The sequence below is a fragment of the Ceratotherium simum genome, chromosome 3 (genome assembly GCF_057802395.1).
Source record: "Ceratotherium simum simum isolate JZ-2026a chromosome 3, ASM5780239v1, whole genome shotgun sequence".
Taxonomy (NCBI): domain Eukaryota; kingdom Metazoa; phylum Chordata; class Mammalia; order Perissodactyla; family Rhinocerotidae; genus Ceratotherium; species Ceratotherium simum.
This window is the reverse complement of record NC_141902.1, coordinates 82,046,632-82,071,886: the sequence shown is the minus strand read 5'-3', so window position 1 is coordinate 82,071,886 and position 25,255 is coordinate 82,046,632. Positions and strand designations below refer to the sequence as shown.

The window sequence follows — 25,255 nt, the reverse complement described above, 5'->3', positions numbered from 1 at the left end:
GAGCAAAAAACCAGCTTAATCCTCTCTAACTCTATTCTCAGTGTCCACCTTGGAGGAGGAAGTGCTTAAACTCTTTGGCAGCACCACTTTAAAACAAAATTATACTGTTCATATACAGCTAGGATGCCTCAGGGGTAACTCTCTTCCCCCAACCGTGCTCAAGGACACAAACCCCGCATTCCCGATTTGGGGAGTCATTTTGAGGATGGCAGGGATGGCCAGTTGGTTTGGGGTTTGCTTTGTTTTGAGTAGGGGGTGTTTCGCTCCCTGTACACTGGATGGTTACCCAGGAAAGGCCTCGTCCAGGCCTTAAAGCGCCCTTTGTGAGGAAGGAGGCCCTCTGCTGTGGCTCACACAGGCAGCTGTAACCGGGCCGCCCCTCGCTCCAGGTGTTTGTTTTGATAGAGGTTCACTTATACCCAAGACAATGCCTGCATTTTCGTTCTGCCCCCAGCAGGAAGCAGTGGCAGGGACGGGGGCCAGTGTTGTCACCCGGCTTCCAATTCAGGCTTTGGTGGCCACAACAATGGGGCCTCAAGTGCCACCAATAAAGAGCTGACCACTGGGAGCAGGACAGAACAAGGCAGGGAAGCTGGTACACACAGACCTGGGCAGACCCCAGGTAGAAGTCCTCACTCTCAGGGCTCCGAGGGTTGGGCAGAGGGATCCTACCTACCTTCCTCTTGGGTGGCACGTGGAGGGAAAAGGAACTAAGGCCCCCAGGGATGACAAAGGCTTCCCTCCCTTCCCTTCTCTCAGGTCACCTCTCCTAACATTCCTCCCAACTAAATGAGCAAACACTCAAAAAAAAAAAAAAGTCAATGCACACACATGCCTAGCGTTCTAATTTACCGACAGTTACACGGGGGTGGGGGGGAGTCTAATTTGAATCGCCAAAAATGAACAATATTCTTTAAAACAAAGCCTGGGCTAGATGGCTGGGAGTGAATGAAATGCATTACCCAACTGCTGGTGTAACACAAGCCCTCTCCTCCCCCTCCTGGGCCTCATTCATAAAAAGCCTGCTCTGCCCCAGCAGCTGCAGGAACCAGGACTGGATTTGTGTCTGCATTCTCCAAGACAGAGGGCAAACAACAGACACAAAGAGACTCCCTCAGAGGCTTCCACGCAGTCTGCCTCCTCTTGGGCAGTTTGCTGTGGCTTCTCTTGGTCTCCGTATCTGTCACCCAAACAGGCGGAGGGCGTTCTGCAGAGCTGTTTGTCGGTGGCAGTTCTAATGCTAACACCCCCAGCGTGTTATTAAAGGAATTCTCATCTGCTGAGTCACTCTCCATATCTTTCACCTCCCTGTCATTTAAAAAAATAATAAATAATAAAAATCAAAGGTTCTTCTTTGTTGGTAAAATGAGGGCTGCCAGTTTATCTACAGATTGCCAAATTGGAGCAGACGTGGCAACACATTTCCAGAAGAGATGGAATTTTTTAATGGTCCACTTAAACTGATTTTACCATACCCAAACTTTATACGGTCATGCTAGAAATCTTAGGAGGTGAGGTACAACTTTAATTGTTAATATTACTTTTCAAATTTACGAACAAAACAAACCAATAATAGATATGCTGCATCTTGGCAGTTTCCCCAGGCCAGTCTCTTTTCCACAGCTCCCCTCCCTCCCGGCAGAGCCTCCTTCACCTCCTCCCAGGCCCAGGGAGGCCGGTTTTGCAAAGAAACAGCCCTGCTAAACACAGTCCTTTAGGAAAGTCAGAAATCACCATGATAAATCAGAGGCTATCAAATTTTTTAGACTCCATACCCTTCTTAAAAACAAGGCCTGAACACAAGAGCATGTTTTAATTTACCAGGAATGGTTTTAATGCAAGAATTAAATGGGAACAGAGAGCAGGAAGGGAAGACAGGAATAAAACCATTCTTGTTGCCCTAATACCAGATCTGTCTTCTGGTGAATTGAGATATAAATTCTCTCCAGAGACAAGAAAAGCAGAGCTATTAACTGGTCTGATCCCCCCTCAACTTTGGCAAAACACAAACAGGGCTTCAAAATCTCCTATGTGAGAAGGGGGAGAAAGTAGTCTGCTACATTTCCAGGAAATACTCACTTTAACACACCATCGCTCCGTAATCCCACCCTGCTCATCAGGGCTGGGGACCAGGAATTCATGTTCACACACGCCCTCTGCCAGGCGCCCCGAGACTGTGACGGAAGCTCTCAGTGCTGTCCTTTGGTAAACACTCATTTCTACCACATTCTCTCCCTTCAGTCAGGCCTCCCCCTCCCACCTTTGCCCAGGGACTGACAGCCAAAGAAACAAGAAAATAATTTGGAGATAGCAAATGAATCTTGTGAAATACCTGGTCTGTGATTAAATCATAATAATTCTATAACCTCTTCAAAGACAAACATGTCAGGATAACAAGCTGACAGCAAAATAAACAAGTCTTTCAGAAATGATGCCAAGCTTTATAAAGAGATTACCCAAACTTCTAGTGGCTGCAGCCCGGAATCCACAGAAATTTTTTGTTTTTTTAACTTGTCTCAGACCTTCTGGCTATTGTTTGAGAGCTCCTACAGAGAGACCTACAGTCCTGTGGTTCTTTGTGGATCTTCTGTGACCACGAACATGCTTTACAGGTAAGGGGAACATACCCATGATCACTTATGAGGGGCGCCTGAAGGAGGGGGTGTATGAGTCAGAGAATGGATACAGATTTAGGGAGATTTTAATACCTAAATTGTCTCTGGCCTCGCTCCCAAACTTCTCCTGTTAATCATCAAATTGTTTCTTAAGCCCTTGGGTGTGGGCATGGTTACCCAAAACATGGTAACTTCCCTAAAGGAACAATATAATACACACTAGGACACATATCATTTAATCAAGTTTGGCCCTAACTAACTGGGTGGTATTGGGCAAGTTCTCTCATCTCTCTGTTTCCTCATTCACAGAATGGGTGTAACAAGAGAACTGACTCTTGCAGGGTTGTAAGAGCTGGTGCGCAATAAGTACTCAATAAATGTTAGGTGCTGTTCCTAATACTATCATTACATCCTGTCACTCCCCGTCTAAACTCTCTACTGACTCTGCAACACAGAACAAAATCCAAATTCTTTACATGGCTCCATGGCCCATGTGATCTGGCTATACTCTGGAGTCCCTGGCTCATGGGGCTCCAGACTCACAACCTGTCTCTTCCTCACTCTCCACCATCCCATATGCATCCCAGCCCTGTCGGTGCTTCTGGACCCTGACTACCTCTCCCAGTGGTCTCCACCACCACCCTGGTCTAAGACGCATCTTCTCTGCCCTGGATTGCGGCAACTGCCTCCTCCTATTAGTCTCTCTACTCCTGTCCCTGCCCTGTAGTCCATTCTCAACTCAGCAGACAGCGTGTCACTCCTCTGCTCAGAGCCCTGCCATCTCCTGCCAGAGCCAAAGCCAAGGTCCTCACCACAGCCCCTGTGCCCCCACAACCGACCTCCGCCCCTCTGTACCACGGCCCTCCCACCTCCTCGCTTTCCTGCACCCCTTCCTTTAGGTCTCTGCCCAAATGCCACCTCACTAGATACTCTAAGCACTCTACATAAAAGAGCACCCCACCCCAGCACAGCCCCCAACCCCGTCCCTACTTTAAGAAAAGCTCCATGAAGGCAGAGACGTGGTTTTGTCCACCGCTCTATTCTCGCACTGAGAGCAGGGCACAGGGCAGGTGTGAGCGAGTATTGTGGAGTACATAAATGGCCCTGTTCCCAACCCCAAGATCTTTCCCACCTTGGGGCCTTTCCCGTCACGCTCATCTTCCACCACTTCCCCACATCTTCTCCTGGCTGACTCATGGTCTCAGAGCAAACGTCCCCTCCTCAGAAAGGCCTTCTCTGAGAGCCTGACCCAAGGACTCCACCCTCACCAGTAACTCCATCTTCTTCCCCTCACAGCACTTATCACTGTCCGACATTATTACTTGTTTACTGTCTGTTTCTGCCACTAGAATGTTTCTATCTGAGTAAGGATCTGGCTTTGTCCATCTCTGTACCCCTAGTGGCTACTACAGAGTGCTTGGTCCATTTATTTGAATGAATGGTGGTGCACATACTGACATTCTTTAAAGGCTAGAAGCACAGATCCAGGAGAGAGGCTGGGAGGGGTCTGTCTTACCCCAGTGACATGTACTCTGAAGGTTCTCTCCATGAAATACCTTGGACACCTGAAAACGTCTCACCTACTGATCAGCTCTCCGTGGTAGCTGGTGGGAGCGCTCAGGGTCTAGATTTTGCTTGTGCGCAAAGGAAAACAAATCTAAGTTACTAAATAACAGCCCAACATCTGTCACCACAGATGAGCAACTCTACGCACAGCCAACAATCCCAGCCTGGCGCTACCTGTCCAAACACAGGGCGTCAGGTTTACCTTCTCCCTGAGTGGGCTTTCGAGGCTCATCACAGCTGCCTGGGAGACGGCCACTCCAAAACAGGGCTCGGACAGCAGCCCGGGGGCCGGTGCCTCGCTCCTGAAGCCTCGGATGCATTTCCTGTGCAGCAAAGATGTCAAGTGACCTCTTTGAAGAGGAAAAATCACCTCACAGGGCCGCTGAGAAAGCAGGTACAACATTTAATGGTGCTGCTGTCATGACCATGGGGAAGGCTGGAAACACAAAACGTGACTCTGGGAGCACAGGGCTTTGTCTCCCGCACAGGGCAGTGGGGAGAGCTGTGAAGAATGTAGGGGACCAGCACCCTGCAAAGGAGGTGAAAGCAGGCTCATCCCCCTCAAGAGCCCCCAGGACCATGGCTCTGAGAGTCAGCTGCACTGTCAGAACTCCCACAGGATTCCTAAGTGAGAGCGTTTGAACACATCCAGTGAACACGCATTCAGGATACTCTGCCTGAGGCTTTGGTGACTGAGGCTCTGTCCAGGTGCTTAGGAGACAGGGATAAGAAAAACAAAAAGATAAGATCTCTGCATTTGTAAAGCTTGGGGGGTGGGGCAGAGAAAGAAAATATACAAAAGACAATTATTAAGTTAAATCATATGTTAGAAAATAATAAGTGGAGAAATCCAGATTGAAATCACCAATTACTAGTCATGAGACCTCAGCAGCTAAGGAAGACCATGAATGTAGGGTTCAGAGACACCAGAGAAGTTCTGCTACGTGACAGAGAGAGTATTCTCATCAGAAGGTGAACTGCAGGACCATGCTGTCTTTGTCTCTTTTGCCCCCTGCAGGATTCTCAGTTCAAGAAGACCACCTGGCACAGGTCAGAGGCTCAGCAAGCATTTGCTAAAGAAATGAAATGCCTGCCCACCAAGTTCTTACTCCTGCAACATCCCTGGCAGGTGACCCTCTCAATTGGACTGGAATTTTTCCAAAGGTGAGGAGCTGGGTTTTTACAACAGATCCGAAACAGAACCATACACACACACAAACACACATCCAGGCACCTTTACTGCACTCTCCTCCTGACCCCCCTGAGGCATGCGAAGGTCCACCACTACCAGATAGCACCCCGGTGATGCCCCTCCCCCCTCGCAGCAGAGTACCCAACACAAAGCCTGGCCCACACAGCTTGTGTCCTCTGTTGGCCACTCTCTTCCTACGGAGACGCCTCTGCCTGTGCTGGGGTACCCATGGACCACAGCCATGCTGAGCACTGGGCTGTCTGTGGGGATATGCAATGGAGCACAGTCTGTCCACAAGGCAGAGATGGGTGCCAACTAAACTTGAGAAGTGTAAGCACTGTCCTTCGATATCTTCAGTATTTCAGATATTCTAAAAGGACATTAAGAACCTTAAGGGTGATCTGGTTATTTTGCTTGCTAAAGGTAATTTAAATAGGTGTTTCAAATTACAGGAAGAAAGCATGGACAATACAATGGGGTTAGCCCAAATATTTGGCACATTCCATCTAGAAGCAACGGTTCTCAGGAAATAGCATTTGTAAAACGTGCTTATTAAAGTTAGATCATTTCTTCAAGAACATATAATTCTAACATAATAATTTGTGTATTGTTAAATTTTTAACTTACTAATACAAGTGGATATGGGTTGTTTTTGTTTGTTTTTTTGTGAGGATGACTGGCCCTGGGCTAACACCTGTGCCTATCTTCCTCCACTTTATATGGGACGCCGCCACAGCATGGCCTGACAAGCGGTGCCTCGGTGCGTGCCCAGCATCCGAACCCGGGCCGCCAGCAGCGGAGCGCGTGCCCTTAACTGCTACATCACGGGGCCCGCCCCCAAGTGCATATGTTTTTTAAGACATAAAATACATGACTACTTAAACCAGTCTAGAGGGTGAAGCTAAAATAACACAGTATACACGTTAAAGTGAATTTTCTTAATGACTCTTTCCTTCCCCACTGTCTTTCACTTTTTTAAACTTTAGTTAAATAAAAACTTACCTTTTAGCTATTTCCTAAATAATTTACAACCGCTATAAAATATTCAATTCTTTTCCCACTTACTTTCTTAGGGATTTGAGGGTTAAATGTTATTAATTTTCACACAATTTAGTGCTTATACATCAGCAGATCCAGATTCTTCCTTGAGCCGACCCACAGTGAGGTGAAGGTCAGGGAAAGATTCCTGACTTCTCGTCCAAACTGATAGCAATGCTAAGGTATAAACAACCAGGTCATAGCTTAGAAGAGAGGTAGAAGGTCAAAGATTACATAGTACGAATGCTGACGTCTACAAAACAAGGTTGAAGACTCAAGCCTAAAATGGTGAGGTCACGAGGCGAGGGATTCTTGCTTCAAGGAGACACCAGGCACATTTCCCAGACAGAGAGTTCGCAGTGAATCAAGATCACTTGGTATTTTAAGTGTTTCCCAAACTACTGTAAATGAAGGGCCCTGAAATTATTCCATTTTGAAATCCATGATTGATTTCGTTACAACCAAATGACAGCAAACATTTGTAGAGCAGTTTGCAGTCATCACACATACAAGTGCTTTGGAGGACATGACTTGGGAAATGGAACTTTCCATAGACAAATCAGAATACCATGTGTCCAATGGAGACGGTTTGTTTACTAATTAATTTTCAAGTCCATTTTGTAAATAAGAACTCATCCTGGAGAACCACTAGGCTGTTTACAGAGCTGTGTGGAAGGTTCAGTTTTCCTCTTCCATCTCTGCTCTTCTCCTTCTCGCACATAATCAATCTGATCACCACTGTGGACAACATCTGCTCTCTAACACAGAATGTATCCTATGCACCCATCCATTTTTAGGGAAAATCATCTCAGACATTTGGCATGAAATCAATGTCCACCTGAAAAGTACCTTCGAGAGCCATCTAATAAAACCCAAAACTACAGCCATGAATCCCAAACTGCTGAAGTCTAGAAGGGTTTTTCTAAATAAGTCAGAGAAAAGTACTCAGTGTGCAACATCCTATAAACCCACAGCTGTCGAACGACGTCTTTCAGTCACAGAGCTGAACCCAGAGGAAAGTGCCATTTTCATAACAGCATTTCCCCTCTGGTCAGGAATGCACAGGACACTCGCCATAGCCATTACATAAAACTGAGATCAGGGAACTCACCACGGTGCACCTTGCTTCATCTCAAAAACTAAAATTTCATGCCTAAAATCACCCTCATTCTGTGCCTTTTTGCAAAAGTGAAGCTACTAAAATCCTAGCAAAAGAAAAAATGCATGTATTTCAGAATGCTCCCACTTGTAAGGGTCCCAAAGATTCAAGGATGTTCTCTCTTAAGATTGCACTGTATCTTTGTTGAAATAAAGGAATCTTAATAGTCTTTTTCCTACAGACCTCTAGGTGTTAATTACAGATCAATGTCAACGCAGTGGAAGAGATTTGAGGCAAAGGTATTTCTTTCACAAAATATTATGCATCCGAGCATACATTCTAAGCTATAAATATTTAGCAAGGGATAATATGACATATTTACTAATATTTCTGTCAAAATAACAACATCTAAACTGTCACTTTAACAGGTTAGCATCCCCTCACGTTTTAGCATAGGAAAGCACTGGGATACAGTCTTTTTTCTTTTTGAAAAAAGAAAAGTATCGTGACTGCAGCTAACACCCAGAGTAACCCGGGAGTGTGACTTAAAGGGCAGAACGAGACCCTATTACTACAGCAATAGCAGTAAGAGGAGCATTTGATTGCATGTTAGCTGGCTCTCCATCCCCCCTGAAACATTAGAAGGCCTGTTTTCATTACAAATGTTCGAAAAGGCGTTTAAAATGGATTCACTTATTGACAACACGAGATTTTTTTAAAGTACTTGTTTTCCTTTCCTAAAAGGGAAACTTTTTGCTGTTTGTTAATTTTCACATCTGTCAACAACGACAACTGGATCTGTTGAGCAAACATACATTCTTTTTGACAAAGTAACTTCATATATATCACACTGAACTCTTAATGGAATTTCATGATCAAGCGCAAGAGAATTTGGAGTGACTTCACAGACAGTAATACCTAATACCATACACGCCCTAGGGGTTCGCTTGCAGTGGCCCTGGGGAACAGGCCAGCCTTTGTATCAGCACAGAACAGACAGGCTGGAGCTTTTCACAAGGAAAAAAGAGAAATCAATACAGAAATATACAATGGTAGACAAAGCTACACGTGTTTACAGAGATCTAGCACATAGGAACATCCGGTTCAGAAGCCTGTTGAACTTAAATCTGTATTTGTACTCTCACAGGAAGCAACCCTCGACAAAATATCAACTCTTATTGAGCCAAAAAAGTTGTTTTTGTTTAGGCACAGAATATCAGTACAAAATATCCAAAAACTAAAGTGAACTTTTCTAAAAAAAAAAAAAAAAAACACAGTAAATTCAAAAAAACATCCAATAATTAAGAGGAATAACAATTGTTTAAAATTTGGGCTTCGAGAGTTTGGCTTCCCACCTGCCTCCATCTAGGGATGTTAATAAAAAAGACTGAAGTTATAATGTAAAATATATATGTGAAAAGATCCCATGATTTACACCAGCCATAATCATCATTTTTTTTTTTAAAGCTTCAGTACATGGTTGTGTATCCTAGTTGCTAGTTTTAGTTCTCTGTGTGAGCCACTGCCACAGTATGACAACTGACAGACGCATGGTATGGTTCCCTGACTGGGAAACGAACCCTGGGCCGCAATGGCGACAGCACCAAATCTTAACCACCAGACCACTAGGACTGGCTCCGTAATCATCTTAATATGGTAACCCAGGTAATAACTACCCACCAGAATTTAGCCTTTGATGATAATGGCCACAGAGTGATAGCTTTTATTTTAAAAGCCTCTTTCCAAACATACAGACATCAAATCAAAAAGCACATTTTAAAATTCAAAGGATTTTGCTAATGTGCCTTCTATATTTCCAAAGACGAATCTCACTCGTGGGTACTCTTGTCTCTCACAATATATGAAAATGCCTCATAAATGCTAAGTTCATATAATGATGGGTATGGGTGTGGGTGTCAGTTATCTTCCTTTCTCACTGAGACTAAGCAGCTACCATTTGAAGGCTTAGAATTCATCTCCCCTACATTTACAATATTCTACCAATTAAACACTCAATTTGGATTAGCAAATAAATGGAGGAGGTGCTGAGAGAAGACAGCTATCAGCCAATTATATCTTAACTCTTTTAAATGTTAGGAAGGCAATCTGATTCCACTATTCTACAGAAAATGAAACTGGGGATTTTTGTGTATGTGTGTGTGAGGAAGACCAGCACTGAGCTAACATCCATGCCAATCCCTCCTCTTTTTGCTGAGGAAGACCGGCCCTGAGCTAACATCTATTGCCAATCCTCCTCCTTTTTCTTTTTCCCTTTTTTCTCCCCAAAGCCCCAGTAGATAGTTGTATGTCATAGTTGCACATCCTTCTAGTTGCTATACGTGGGACGCCACCTCAGCATGGCCAGACAAGCGGTGCGTCGGTGCGCGCCCGGGATCCTAACACGGGCCGCCAGTAGCGGAGTGCGTGCACTTAACCGCTAAGCCACGGGGCCGGCCCCGAATGTGGGGATTTTTAAGGTAATAGGGAGAACAAAAAGAGATTTTTCTCTTAACTGCCTGGTTGGCCCTGTAAAGGGGAGAACTGTATAAACCTCCAGCCACTCTATCCAACCCCTCCCACCTTACCTCTTGCCAGGTGAGGATCTAGATCTAGATTACATACTGGAAGTTATTAGCGTAGATTTCTTACTCTGCCAACTTCTCTCCTTCCATCTTCTACTTCTCCCTCTCCAAATCATACCACTGAAACTCTCCATTTGTGTTTGTGTCAAGTAACAGGAACCTTAAATGTGCTACCTTCTATTTGTGCATCATTGCCATGCAACACAATAATGATTACGCATATCATTAACTGCATCACATGTGCCTGGAATCTTCTCTCACTGGAGCACTATCACTCTATTTACTAAGACATGCTCTATGGGTCATGCAGCCTTTTACACAGCTTACAACCTAAAATGGAATCAGACAATATGTGGCATTTTGTGGCTGACTTCTTTCACTTGGCATATTGTTTCCAAGATTCATCCATACATTTTACTTTTTATCAGATGGTAAAACGATTTGTCCATCTGTGACGCCAATGCTTTCAGCCAGAAAACTATCCTCCGTTACAGTCCCCAGGTCACTCATTACATGGTACATACAGTTACACGGTGGTCATAGACAAGGATGCTAACCTGTTAGAAAGGATCACCAATCTTCTTCGCTTCATCCCTTTACAAGTAAAATTTAATACAAAAAAAAGTAAACTCTTTAGTAAGTGTAATAATAAGTTAAAATCAATTATGAGAGAAAGAGATACAAAATCAGTTAGTTGTTGCTTTTTTTGTCTTTTGAGGTATCACAATAACATTTGTTGCATTTGACAAATGGCATAACAGTTTATAGCTAGGGAACCACACCCACAAGGCCTTCTTGGCACCACAAGAATATGATTTAGGCAGTAAAAGAATGTGTTTTAATATTTATTAGTCAATAGTTCATTAGGCTCTGTTAAGTAATTTCTAATCAAGAATTCATCATCATCGAACTATCTAAGCATGAACTAGCAGCTACGAAACTTTTTTGAAGGAAGTTTGAGGACAAGCCTCAGTCTAATGAAGGCTCAGGAATAGTTTTACTTTGTATGCATCATAGTTATGTGGCCAGGAGGCATAAAAATATAAAAAAGAAAATGATCTTTTCTTCATGTTTCACCAATATCATTTTCTGCTTTTGTTTTAAGTATTATAAGATAAATGAATTGAATACATATACTTAGGGTAGTAAGCAAGAACTCCATAATTTGATTAGCTTGACTATATGATTCAACATGAAGTGAAAAAAAAATAAATAGGTTTTTGAGACAGTAGAAGTTTTACACACGGTTTTAATGCTGTTAAATGTTTTTCTTTTTCTTCTTCTTATCTCCGTCAGGGGAAGACTCTCGTCTACCCTTTCTCTGCTTTCCATATTTCCCCTTAGGGCATAAAGACAGCAAGGTCTTGCAGTGGGAAGAGCCCAGGGAGGCCACACGCTTTGCTGGGCGGATAAAAACAGCAAGGTCCAGAGGCTCCAGGCCCAGAGCCGGTTCTTCCCAGGTCCCTGAACTCTGCCACCTGTTCCACCCAACACACACAGCACCTCCGCAAGATGCAAACTGAATCTGAGATAAGCTTCCTCAGATGTGTTCCACGTGGGAGTTATGTGATTTTCTGTGCAAGTTTGTCACAGCCCTATCGAGGGACTGATCACCTGCAAGGACGGGGGTAGAAATGATCCCCCATGGCTCCTTCACATGCTTCTTTTAAACAAAAAAAGTGATGACTTTTCTAGGCAAGGACACAGGTCAACCAGGTGCCCCCTCCATTTTATACACCCCCCCACCACTCTCAGACCCACAGCATCATGGCATACACAGCACCCCAAAATGCCAGACATGCTGGGCCACCAGACGCACTAAGGTGACTAAGCATGAAGCCTCCTGTGCTGCCAACACTTTCTTCCTTCTGTCACCTGTCCTGGCCCCTTCCCAAACCGAAGTGGAACAGAGCCACCTGCTCCTTCATAGGGTAGCCTAGGGAGCAAAGTCCCAGAACGCAGGCCACAGAAACTCAACCGTTAATGCCCATGTCCTCTGGCTAAGAAAAAGATATGCAATGTTGGCAGATGGAGCACACCCAAAGCAAGTCAGGACTGTTTCTAGTGCATGGACTTTCCTCTCTCCCCGAGCACCAGGAGCCCCCTGTCTGACCATCTCCCTCCCATGGTGCTTCCCCCCAGACTCCCCTCTCAGCAAAACGGGAAGACCCTCCCAAGGCTACGAAAGAGCCTTGGCTTACCACCCTGGTCGCAGGAATCAAGAACACATATTCTGTAAAGCTTGATCATTATTTTTTCTTATTTAACTGTAAGATCACTCAATTTGAAAAGTCCCTCCCCAAAAGAAAATGTTCAACAGCATAATTTTAAGGTCCACTTCGAAAGTCACAGTTGCATATGATTACATTTAAGAAATGGCACATCACCTTCTTTATAAGGTAGGGAATTTTCAATTTTCAAATGAAAGAGAACCACCTCCTCCAAAGACAGGACTAGAAGTAAGGACTAGGGAGGTGGCGAGCAGCGAAAGGGCGAACACGAGCCCTCATTCACAGAAGCTGGAACTGTGATGTGTGACGTCCTGCGAAGCATGCTACATACATAACGAAAACAATTATAGGTATACAGTAAGGTTATGGGGTTTTGCCTTAAAAAAAAAAAACAGGCTAGACAGCTGACATCAACCTTATCACCCCCATGGTTCCAACGGCAAAAAAGTGTCACGGATGCAATTGTACAGCCTAGAACAATGTGTTCTTGTAAACAGTGCGAGGTTTTTTTTTTTTCTTTCAAAGATAAATAAAGAAGGCATAACCTAGAAATAATATAACTACTTACGCACAAAGAAAAAAGTTGGCAACTGCGATCTGAGTTGGGTTTAAGGGTTTGCTTGTTTGTCTTTCCATTTTACAGAAAGGTAAATGAACAAGAAAGTGAACTGGAAAAAGCAAGCCGTGAGCCCAGGTGTCCTCTTGTGTTACGAGCATGGTCTACCTTCAGAAACTTAAAAAAAAAAAAAAAGCCACTGTAAAACTAGTTTCTAAGTAAAAAAAAAAAAACGATATTTAACTGACTACTATGCACAAAAATTCTTTAATCACTCTAATCAATTGGAATAGGTGCTAGAAGTAACTGCTGAGAAACCACAAGGAATAAACATGAAGCCCCCTGCTTTGCCGAAAACCATGAAGACATCAGGCCGAAGAGGAAAAAGAACAAAGAGAGAGAAAATGTGTCTTACACAAAGATTACTAGAGCTGCTTCTGCACAGCTTCCACCCTGAAGTGAATCACCTGCCAGAGCACAGGGGACAGGACAATCCCTCACCACCCTCCCGGAGCTGCCGGGGCTCAGCATAACCAGAGCATCCTTAGGGAGCCCGGATCAAGGCTGAGCAGTAAAGAGACAGTTTGGAGAATTAAACACAAATGGCAAAGCTGGCATCATTATTTACCTGCAACCAGGGAAAAGATCCCCCGACAGAGGGAGACTTTCATTAGATGAATGCCTTAAAAATCCTTTAATGGAAGAGATGTACGTTATATGTAAACAGACAATGGTACCTCTGAGTAAAAGGCACCTCGGGTAAGTGACCGGGCTCAGAGAACAGAAAGACAGTTTGTGATGTAGAAGACAGCTCGAGAACTCTTCCCTCTGACCTTTCACTGGTCCCAGCTCACGACTCAGAGACGACCTCTGCCCTCCCCCAGGGGAGAGCCCTGTACCTCTTCCTCTGACATCCTGTGTGTTCAGGATGCTCCTCTAAACCCTGGGAGTAGGGCAATCACAGCATCCACGCTGGTGAGCAGATTTCTTTCTAACTTTGGAAGTGAATGCTTTCAGATTAAGATCTATCCATGCGGAGGGTGTATCAAACATCTGCTCCTGTTCAAAGCCCCTCAATACAGCGTGGGCATGTGCAGGTCACCCCAGCATTCTTCACTAACATACAGCAATCACTAATTCAGTTACCAAAAAGAAAAACACCACAAAAGAAAAAAAATTCCCTACCATCATTGGAACGTGACCCATGGATCCAGAGGCAACTTTCTTATTAAGCCTGGTGCCCACTCTTCCTCACAAAGATGGAGCCTTGAGAATCATTCCCATTTCTCTTCTGCCTCCTTTTGCCTTCTTCAAATTAAATGTTCTCATGCCACAAATGGCCTCCAGGCACATGTACAAAATACATGTACCCAATTCAAAAAGCAGACATCCCTACTGGAAACTACCAGCTAAGTATTCCAATTCTTTCCTTCTGAGTTGAGTATAGCAGAAGTTTCCACAGAGAGTTTCCGATGTAGAACACATTTTAGTTAGAAATATACCTGGGGTGAGGGTGGGGAGTCATCGTTTTCAGGACCAATAAAAATAGTATACTCTACATCCATTTTCTAAGGGTTTGAGGGTTCTAGTAAAGGTTGGGGGAGAGGGTAATAAAACTTTTAATTTGGATGATGAAAAGCAAACCTCTCTTTAACCACTCTTCATTTGCTCATACTCCAACACCTTCTCCTGGATTTAGTCAACCTGACAATTTCACAATTTTGAGGTGGGTGGTTTTGTGAGTAACAGTGTCCAGATTTGTTTGAACATATTTTATTTAGGACAGCTGTGGGGTCACTTACTACCCAAGCCCCAAATACAGCCATGTAAAGTCAGGGTGGGAAGGAGTGGCATGGATGGTGACAATATTCTGCTCTGCAGGCCAGACAGATTCAGGAAAGGACAGAACACAGAGACCTGTGCACCCGCAGCACGCTGGAGTCCCACTGCTATGCTGTGAATCCTTCCCAGGAGCCAGGACAGGGGAGCCCTACCCAGCTCCCTCCACCCCCAGGTCTCATGACCAGCTACTAGCGGGTGCTGATGGATCTAGGGCACCCTTGTGGATATTTAAACTGCACTGCGTACTTAGGGAATGTCATCAGCAACCAGAAATAGTGCCATTTCAATCCTGAAACCGGGCTCCGAGCAATCCTCAAGTGGGTGAGAGAGGGCAAGAATGCCCAAGTCAGTATCAGTTCTCCATGACTTAGGAAAAGGTTATGATGGCAACAAGCAGGGAGAGGGCTCCCGTTTCAGAGGAGGCTCTCTAACTGCCCACTCTCAGTCCTCCGACGGTGCAGGCACCTGCTTGATCATCTTGTGACAAAGGACACGGCCTGGTTACTGGCCAAAGAACAATCTCCTGTCTCAAACAATTCTAAACAAACCCTAGGAGTGAAAATATATACATAAACCTATATTTTTTTTCCCAATACAGATAAAAGAGAGGCGTTTTTTTTGTTTTGTTTTGTTTTGTTTTACTGTATTAAAGAGTCAACATGGAGATCACCCACGTTTTCAGGTTCCCTGAAACATATGAAAAGACTGGAATAGGCTTGTCCACATATCCTGGAATACACAACCAAGCCCAAAGCAACCTTCTCATTGAGCTGGAAAGAGGCACAAGGCAGCTCCAAGGTGGTCTCTGTTCTCTGAGACATGGGTCCTTCCCTGCAGCCAGTGGCTTTCTTTCAAGTGGGTGATCTGTTCAGAAAAGTGGAGACGTTTTTTTCCTTCTTCATTAAAAAAAAATTTTTTTTAACTCTCTGGTTAATAATTAAACCACAGAGGAAGGATCATTTGCGACAATGATAATTATTCTGAGTCTCAGTTAGATGAACCAAGAAAATCATGATGCACCTTCAAATTTCCCTCATCTTGTTCTAAGACTCCTGGCCTCAAATAGGTGCTAGCCCCAAATGGCTGGAATAAACAAAACCTGTACTAAGGTCACATGCTGGGAAATCTAACACTCATCTATAGACCTGGGCAACTTGCTTTCAATGCTTGGGATTAATGAGGTTGTACTTGTCGAAGCTTACAAATGCATGGGATTTCTGGGGCAGCCACAGACCACGCACGGAAAGGGAAGGATGAGAGAGGCAGGGTCTGCAGGGGAGATAGGCAGCAGCTGGAAAGCTGGGCACTGAGAAACCGTCCATAACTGGATTAGACAGCCACGACCAATTCATGCTTCCAGCACACCCAGCCCAGCTAGTGTGCTGTGCACCAGCTAGTGGTCATGTAGGTGTGCTTTGTTTTAAGGAAACCCGATATCTACATTCCAGATTTACAATATAGATCCATTATTGGAGTGTCTCTCATGGTTAGATCTCCTTCCTCTCTTTCCCTGGGACAGGAATCATGCCAGAAGGAGCTCTAAGGGAAAACAACACAGGTTACTGAACACATTAATAGTATAATAATTGCAGGCTAGACTGCTTTACCCACATTATCTAATTCAATCCTCAAAATACCTCTAAGGCATTATATCATTCTGAATGTACTGATGAGGACTCCAGACAGGTTCTATAAAACCCCTCTGAGACACAAAGTCTATTGGATCCCAAAGCCCATGCCCCTGGGACTGATCAACACTACCACCTATAATTAGAATTCAAATGTAAATTTTGCTGCACCCACCCCCACCGCAATCTGGACATTATTTTTAACACTCAATTACCTAGCACTGGAACCAGTAACAATATTACTTGATATTCCCAAATTCAGCACATATACACTATTTTCAATCGCTACAGAGGAACAGGCAATTGTAACATCTGAGAGAAAGAAGGATGAAGAAACTCATTTGACTGGGTACATTCAACTCTTGGTACAACCTAGATATACATTGTATCGTTTCTACAAACACTCTTTATGTGAGAAAATTAGATTCGATTTCTTGTAACAACATGTCATGGTGATGAGTTGGAGGTTCATTACTGTAAGACACTAACCAATCATGTCAAATTTCAGTTGCAAAACTGAATTTTAAAATTGCAGTCATAAAATTACAAACTACTAGGAACTATTTCCCACATTTAACTGCTTGCCCCCTTCTAAATACACACGCATGCAAGCACGCACACACATGTTCATAATCTTTCCAGTTTAATCCAAATTGTCAAAAAACTAGACACGTTACAAATATGCAGTTTTGAATGATAAGTGACTAGAATTATAGTAAGTCAGGTAAAGGATGTCCATAAACTAGATCCTAAACTTGGGCATGTGGTCAAGTATGAATTATCCTGGTCTAAATTGCTCACCAGGAAAATCTGTATTCTGGCTAACTCTGACCACCTGGTTGGTACCTCGTTCTGACACTATTCTTTCTAGCAAGAAAAGCAAAAAAAGATTCTAAGACATTTTTACTTCTCAAACAGGGAAGGGTTCCCCTATGCCTCCTCTGTTTGCTGCCATGAGGAAAAGAATGCCAGATCCCTGCACCATACATAAACTAATCCCAAGGTGGAAAAAAACTTTTTACACTTAAAAAAGAAATTTAAATGCCATATTATACAGTTTCTGATTGGTCTGTCACGTATGTGCACCCAGTACATAAATAACTTCTAACTTATCCTAGGAAGAATGCAGGGATTTTATAGAGAACGTGGTTTTAAACACATATAAACTCACTTTGTGACAAAAGTACTTTCTGGGAAATAGCATCAGTATGCTCCACAAAATTTACCAAGTGGTTCCTAATAAAAAGAATAGGAGTTTACATATATTGAGCATATACTAACTCCTCTAGACTAGGTTAAAATGAAATGCCACGGTGTTGTGATGAGGCAGTTGTTAATACTATGTAGTACAGAAAAAAGCTTGAAATAGAAAACTGTTCTATCCTCAAGAGAGATAAGATTTTATTTTAGTTTAAAGTTAAAAAGACATGGAAACCCTTCTAATATCATGAATAGGGCAAGATGTCTTTTTCTCACCACGCTTATTCAGCCACTGCAATAGGGCAAGAAAAGGAAATAAAAGGCATACAGATGGAAAAAGAAGAAATAAAACTGTGCCTATTTACAGACAGCATGATCATCTATGTAGAAAATCCCAAGAAAGTCTACAAAAAAAAAAAAAATAAGTGAATTTAGAAAGTTGTATCTTGATACACTAGCAATGAACAAAATAATTAATACTTAGGTACAACTCTAACAAACATGTACAGGACTCATATGTTGAAGCTACAAAATACTAATGAAAGAAATCAAACAGAAACTAAAATAAATGGAGAGACATATTGTGCTCAAAGAATAAAGACTCAACATCATAAAGATGTCGGTTCTCCCCTTCTCCCCCAAAAAGATATACAGGTTTATTGTAAACGTACATACAAACATGTACAGGACTTGTATGTTTAAACTACAAAATGCTAATAAAAGGAATCAAATAGAAACTAAGATAAATGGAGAGAAATATCATTCTCAAGGAGTAAAGACTCAACATCATAAAGATGTCAGTTCTCTCCCAAACTGATATACAAGTTTATTGCAATTCCAAGCAAAATGCCAGCAAGATATTTTAAAATATAGACATGTTTATTCCAAAATTTATATTGAAAGTCAAAGGACTCAAATAGCTAAAACAATTCTGAAAAAGAAAAATGAGGTGGGAGGAATAAGTTTACCTGATTTTAAAATATGCAGTATAGCTACACTAATCAAAACTGTGTGATACTGGTGGAGGAACAGACACACAGATCAATGGAACAGAATAGAGAACTCAGAAACAGACCCACACAAATATGCACAAGTGATTTTTGACAAAGGAGCAAAAGCAATTCAATAGAGGAATGAAAATTTTTCTACAAATGATGCTGGAGTAAGTAGACATCCTTAGGCCAAAACAAAAACAAAAACAAAAACAAACCCCCTCAACCTAAGTCTCATCTCTTATACAAACATTAACTCAAAATGGATCATGGACTTAAATGTAAAACATAAAACTATAAATCTTTTAGGAAAAAAATAGAAGAAAATCTTGGGGGTCTAGAACTAGGTAGAGTTAGACTGGACACCAAAAACCACACACCATACAAGGAAAAATTGATAAATTAGATTTCAACAAGATTTAAAACTTTTGCTTGGCAAAAGACCCTGTTAAAAAGATGAAAAGACAAGCTACAGACTGAGAGAAAATATTTAAAAACCAAATATCCCACAAAAGACTGGTCTCTGGAATACAGAAGGAACTCGGAAAACTCAACATTAAAAAACAACCTAATTAGAAAATCAGCAAATAACATGAACAGCTGCTTCACCGAAGAGGCTATATAGATAGCAAATAAACACATGAGAGGGTGGTTCAGCATCATTAGCCATCAGGGAAATGCAAATTAAAACCACAATGAGATCTAGTTCTACATCTATCAGAATAGGCTAAAATAAAAAACAGTGACACCAAATGCTGGGAAGGATGTGGAGAAGCTGGGTCATTCATATATTGCTGGTGGTTATGTAGAATGATACAGTCATTCTGGAAAATAGTTTGGAAGTTTCTTAAAAAACTAAACATGCATCTACTATACAATAAAACCCAGCAATTGCACTCCTCGGCATTTATCCCAGAGAAATGAAAACTTACATTGCACAAAAACATGTATGTGAATGTTTATAGCAGTTTTTTTTTAATAGCCAAAAACTAGAATCAACCCAGATGTCCTTTAAGGGGTAAATGGTGAAATAAACAGTGGTATATCCCTACCAAGGAATATATTATTCAGCAATAGAAGGGAACACACAACAACCTGGATGAATTTATAGAGAATTATGCTGAGGGCAAAAAAGTCAATCCCAAAATGTTACATATTGCATGATTCCATTTAAAGAACATTCTTCAAATGACAACATTTTAGAGATGGAGAACAGATTGGTTGTAACCAGGGGTTAAGGAGGTTGTAGAAGTAGAAGGAAGTGGGTGTGGCTATAAAATAGCAATAGCAGAGACTCCTGTGGTGATGCAAATGTTCTGTATCTTGACTGTATCAATGTCAATATCTTGATTGTGATATTGTAATATAGTAATATTTTATGTAATAATATATATATTTTAGTAATATTATATATATTATAGTAATATATTTTATATTATAAATATATATTTATAATATATATTTATTTTACTATATATTATATATTATATAATTATATAAATATATAAATTATAAATTATATTACTGTAATATTTTATGTAATAATAAAGTATTACTATTGGAGGAAACTGGTGCACGGGAGCTCTCTATTTCTTATAATTGCACGTGCATCTATAATTGCCTCAAAATAAAAAAAGAATTTTAATTTAAAAAAAGGCTTTCAATAACAAATAAGTTAACTTGCCATCCTCCAGCAGCCTAGGCAAACAGCTTCTTAAAAATCACATCATTTCCCTATGTAGGCCGTCCAGATGTGGAACATATTTCACCCGTGTGTTACCACTTCATCAGGAAGTCACAGCTCCAAAGAGGTTAATTTTTAAGTCTCTATTTAGAAATCCCATCTTTAAGCAAAACTGCATTTTAGCAAAAGAACTATTTCAGTTATAATAATTTTGGATTATATAGTATAAAAACAATAAACTAAAGGAAGAACTCAAAAATAAGCAATCACAGTAATTAGCACAAAAGAATTTCTAAGCCAATTATTGAGCAACTTTCTGAAGGAACACAACTATTTTAAACTAAAAGAATGCAAATCCAAGACATGTTTATTACAGGGTTATTTGTAATACTAAAAAACTGGAAACAACCTAAATGCCTAATTTGGAGTGATGAAAGAAATTGTGCCCATCATTCTAGCATTATGCAACGGTTAAAAATAACAAGGTAGATCCATGTGTACTGACAGTGAATGATAATCAAGGTGAATTATTAAGCTGAAAAAAGGTGCAGAACAATGCAAAAGAATGATCGCATTTCAGTTTTTAAATCTATGGAATATTTTCAAAGTCATTTATAATGAAGACTTCAGGGGGAGGGGGATGATAATTTGGATGGGAAAAAGAGGAATGACCTTATGCTACAGGCATTTAAAAATGTATTCTTATTGTAAAAAAAAAAAAAAATCAGAACACACAAATTTAGATTTCTATCAATCGTGATTGAAATAAGATGTCTTTTCCACTTATTTGAATTGGATTAAAAAAAAAAGTTACTTTCTTTCATATCATCCCAAAATGCACAGATTCTGTTTTTTACCCAAATCTGTCACTGAGTTTTTCCTTCTTAAAAAATGATTAGACCAGGGACTCACAAACTCAAGTCTTTCAAGGAACTCTACATATTAACAGGAAAGTTATTTGCTCACACAGGTTTGAGAAATGCCATTTAAAACATAAACAGGAAGGGGATAAGGTAATCAGCCTTTCACTTGGCCAGTGCATGAAAAGATGCTCAGTGGATCCATTTCAGAGTTTGAGAAAGGGAATGAATTTGATTCCCTCGCCTTTGCAATATCGCAAAGCTGTCCATAATATCCATCAAGTCGACAAAGACAGGAGATAGACTCAATACGGCCTCAGTGCCTGGCACAATGATAGCAGAGGGCACTCCTCCACAAAGAAGGGGAGCGTGTGACGTGCATATGCAAATAGGAGTTACAAAATGTGCAAGGTATGCAAAGTTCCAAGTAGTTTACATATTTGCCCTACAATCTTGTAGTTATTAATTTACCAAGGTAGATTAAATGTGATAACTCATTATTTCTATGTAAAAAGCATTTGATAAACAGTAAAAATATAGTCAATTACTACTTGACAAAAAGCTCAGTTAAATCTAAGCTGAAAACTGAGAAATTGGGTTCCACACATAAGCAGAGTCTTCACCAGTTATTTGGTAGTTCCTCCTAAAACATAAAATCTTCTAATAGATTTAAATATGATCTGATGTGCAACATAAGTAATTTTGAGGAAACATTCAGTTCTAACAAAAGTGATCAGACAAGTCTCCTCCATACTCCAACCCCAATTCATTATTTTTTCCAAAAAATTTTAAATTCGTCTCACCTATTGAAGCTTCAAGATAAACTTTAGAATCACTTTATCGAGCTCCAAAAAAACTGCAGAAGAGGTGAAAGCGTTTTTAAATTACAAATCAATTTGAGAAGGAGTGACATTGGTAACATTCTAGCTTCCTATCTAGGAAAAATGACGTTTCAATTCATTTAAATCTTCTTTTCTATATTGCTCAGTAAGATTGTATAGATTTTCCACAAATATGTCCTGCGCGTTTCCTATCAGAGTTATTCCTTGCTATTTGGATTATATAATTAAAAATAATTGCAGTGTTATTAATTTCAAATGTATTAAGCAATTCAATTAAGTTACCCATCTAAACCTTAAAAGGATCCTTCAGGAGCCAGCCTGGCTGAATGAATAGTGAGGAACGATTTGTAACTAGCGTGTTAATTTCACCTATAAATAGGAAATTATAAAACTCTTCAAGGTACTTTAAAGAGTTCTATCAAATAGGCCACATATGCACCTCACAGTCTTATTTACTGTATTAATTTATTATTACCCAGAACAATTAAATCAGATGATACACTGCCAAGCTCTTGGAATAGTGTCTGACACATAGAGATAAATATTCAATAAACATGAATGTTTGTTGTTATTACATAGAGAAAAACGTCCATCTGACTCCACTCTTGGCCACTAACTTTGAATTGGTGGTGTTAGAGTAGACGAAGTGTGTCTATTGAGTAGGTTCCGCTATACCTTCTGTCTGGAGGCTGCCCTCTGGTGCAGGGATCTCCAGATGACAGCCCTTAGAGCCTCATGCAGATCACTACAACAGCTGGACATCACCAAGCCAAGAATTCGGTGAGCGCGTTTAATGATCAAACCAAACAGAAACTCCAGACCCCCACACAGACTTGCCCACCAAGGCCTGGCAGGAAAACGCCACTGCTAATGAACTCATCTCCAACCTTTCTTTGCTTGGGTTCCCTCTGTCCATCTTCACTTGTGTTCTACCGGGACATCCCTACAGGCAGCCTGCTCTTGTGTTCCCTCTACTGGAGGGCTGTGTTCTCAGAGATGCTGCAGCCCCTGCCTCGGCTCCCTTGACGTTGTCCTCCTCCAGGGACGAGCCCAAGTCACGTGCTACTATGTTATCACCGTGTTTGACTTTAGAGAAAGGGATGATATTTGTAATGGTACTTCACATCAGAAAAGATTCTGAACTGTGTAGCTCAAGATAATAACATTTCACAGTGGTTATCAGAAACTTAAAAGTAGTAAAACCTCTAACTAGCTGTGTCACTTGAGCAACTTGAACCTCTCTGTGGCTCAGTTTCCTCATCTGTAAAGTGGGTATAGCAGTACTTACCTAATGAGGTTGTGGATTAAATAAATTAATATTTGTAAAGAGCTTAGGACAGTACTTAGCCCAGAACAGTGCTCCATAACTATTTCTTGAATAAATTAAATAAAATAAGCAAAAGTCTAGCTTAAAACTTAAGAGGCATTTTTTAAAACACAGTCAAAATTTTTAAAAGCTAAATTTTAGAAACAACTGCATTTTTAAAGTTATTACTAAACATGAGGTGCCGCTACACAGTCACTTGTGCTGGGTTACATAACAGACAAAAAACTTATTCTCTTGGGAATTTCCAGAACCCTGTAGCACAGCCAAAATACACTGACCTTGAATACATTGTTCTTGAACAAAGTCGATGTACTGAACACTGAATTGATGTTACTACTTCGTACCTAGCACAGAGCCCTGAATGCTCTCATGCTCAATTATCTGACAGTGATACTGGTATGTAAGAATAATACGTAATTTTTAATCTAAAATATATTATGTACTCCCAGAGCACTTACAGGGAACTACTTTTTTTGCTCTTCATGGCTTGCTGTCTATTCCTTAGCAGAAAGACAGCTGGTTTGGGGGCTGGTGGTGGGTTTTTCCATTGTTTTCAAAAGGCAGAGAGCTACTCACATGCTAACATCCAGAGACTCTATAGCGATCAGTCACCAGAAATCACACAGAAAAGGTCACCGCCAGAGATCCAACATGTTGGCTCCTGGGAAGGTGGCTGCATGCAGGACACACATGAAAGGGAATGCAGTTACTCAGAAGGGAGCATCCTCACCTCTTTACTTCACCAAAGGGAACAGACTCAGACTTGGGGGTGAAGGGAGGGGACCTGCCCAGAGTCACATGGCCAGCAGAGACCAGCAAACGGCCACCCAGCCCAGGGCCATCCCTATGCCCTACTATGCTCCCCTGGAAGGCGTCCTTCCTGTTGTCAAGGAGCCTGAGAACTAGAGAGTCAGAGGGCCCCGGTACCCAATGGGCTTCTGCACCGTTTGACAAACAGTAAATCACAGCCCCTGTCTGGGTCTCAGTTTTCTCATCTATAAAGTGGGGTGGGACGAGGTGACTTCCAATAGGAATGTAGGTCACAAATAAAGAATAATAAAATGAAGGACTATGAACTAATAAACCAAGTCTATAGCTTAGTGTCAAGGATTGTGAGAAAGGAGCAAAAGGAGTTCAGATACTCTCAATTTTTTAAATAATAAAACTGAAGTCGATAAAGACATACTGAACAAGGCTTATAGCTTCTCCATTTCCCACTACAGTTAAGATAACTGGATGTCACACAGCATGATGGTGACCGAGGACCACATGCAGATGCCCCTCTTCTGGGAAGCCTTCAGCAGACCGCAGGCAGAGCTGGTCGTGCTGACCACTGATCCCCTCTCATGTTCTTGGAACAGTGGTATAATTACCCATTTCTGCTCTGTTTTCCCCCAGACTAGTCCAGACCTGGTCTTACTGAGCTCTGCATGGTCATTGCTGAATACTCCACCTAGTATGTAGTAGGTGTTCAATAAATGACAATATTCCCCCCCACACACACCAGAAACAGAATGGCATATATGGGTCTTTATACTGTCAATTTCTACTTTTCTCTCCTCTATTTCCACTATCAGTCCATTCATCTAGAACTTACTGTAAGGATCTCCATATGGGACCCTTACAGTGAACACACACTACTTTTTGGAAAAATAACGCAGCTGCTCCAAGCTACCTCTCTCCCTGGCCAGGGCAAGCATCCGTAGACCCTATCTTGCGTCTGTGTTCTTCTCTTTTCCTTAGGCTAAAATGCTGCTTTCTCCATTAGCTGTCAGCACATGTCTGCCTCACCCTCCTGCCAGCCACAGTGTCCGCCATGACTTTTTATGGCCCCCGCTGTGTACATCGTTCCTTAGCTGCTCTTTCCATCACCGACATGTGCAGACTGAAATACCTGAGCCACCTGCATCTTCGAGATGCCCCTCTGGTCACCACTCCTTCCCTGGGTAGGACACTGAAGCCCTCTGATGTAGGCCATAAGGCTGTGTCCTTGACCAACAC

General features: G+C 41.7%; 1 protein-coding gene across 1 annotated transcript in view; it reads right to left on the bottom strand.

Moving 5' to 3' along the window:
* Positions 1 to 25,255, bottom strand: part of IGF1R (insulin like growth factor 1 receptor) — a 296,679-nt gene that overhangs the window by 150,263 nt on the left and 121,161 nt on the right. The window lies entirely within an intron of this gene.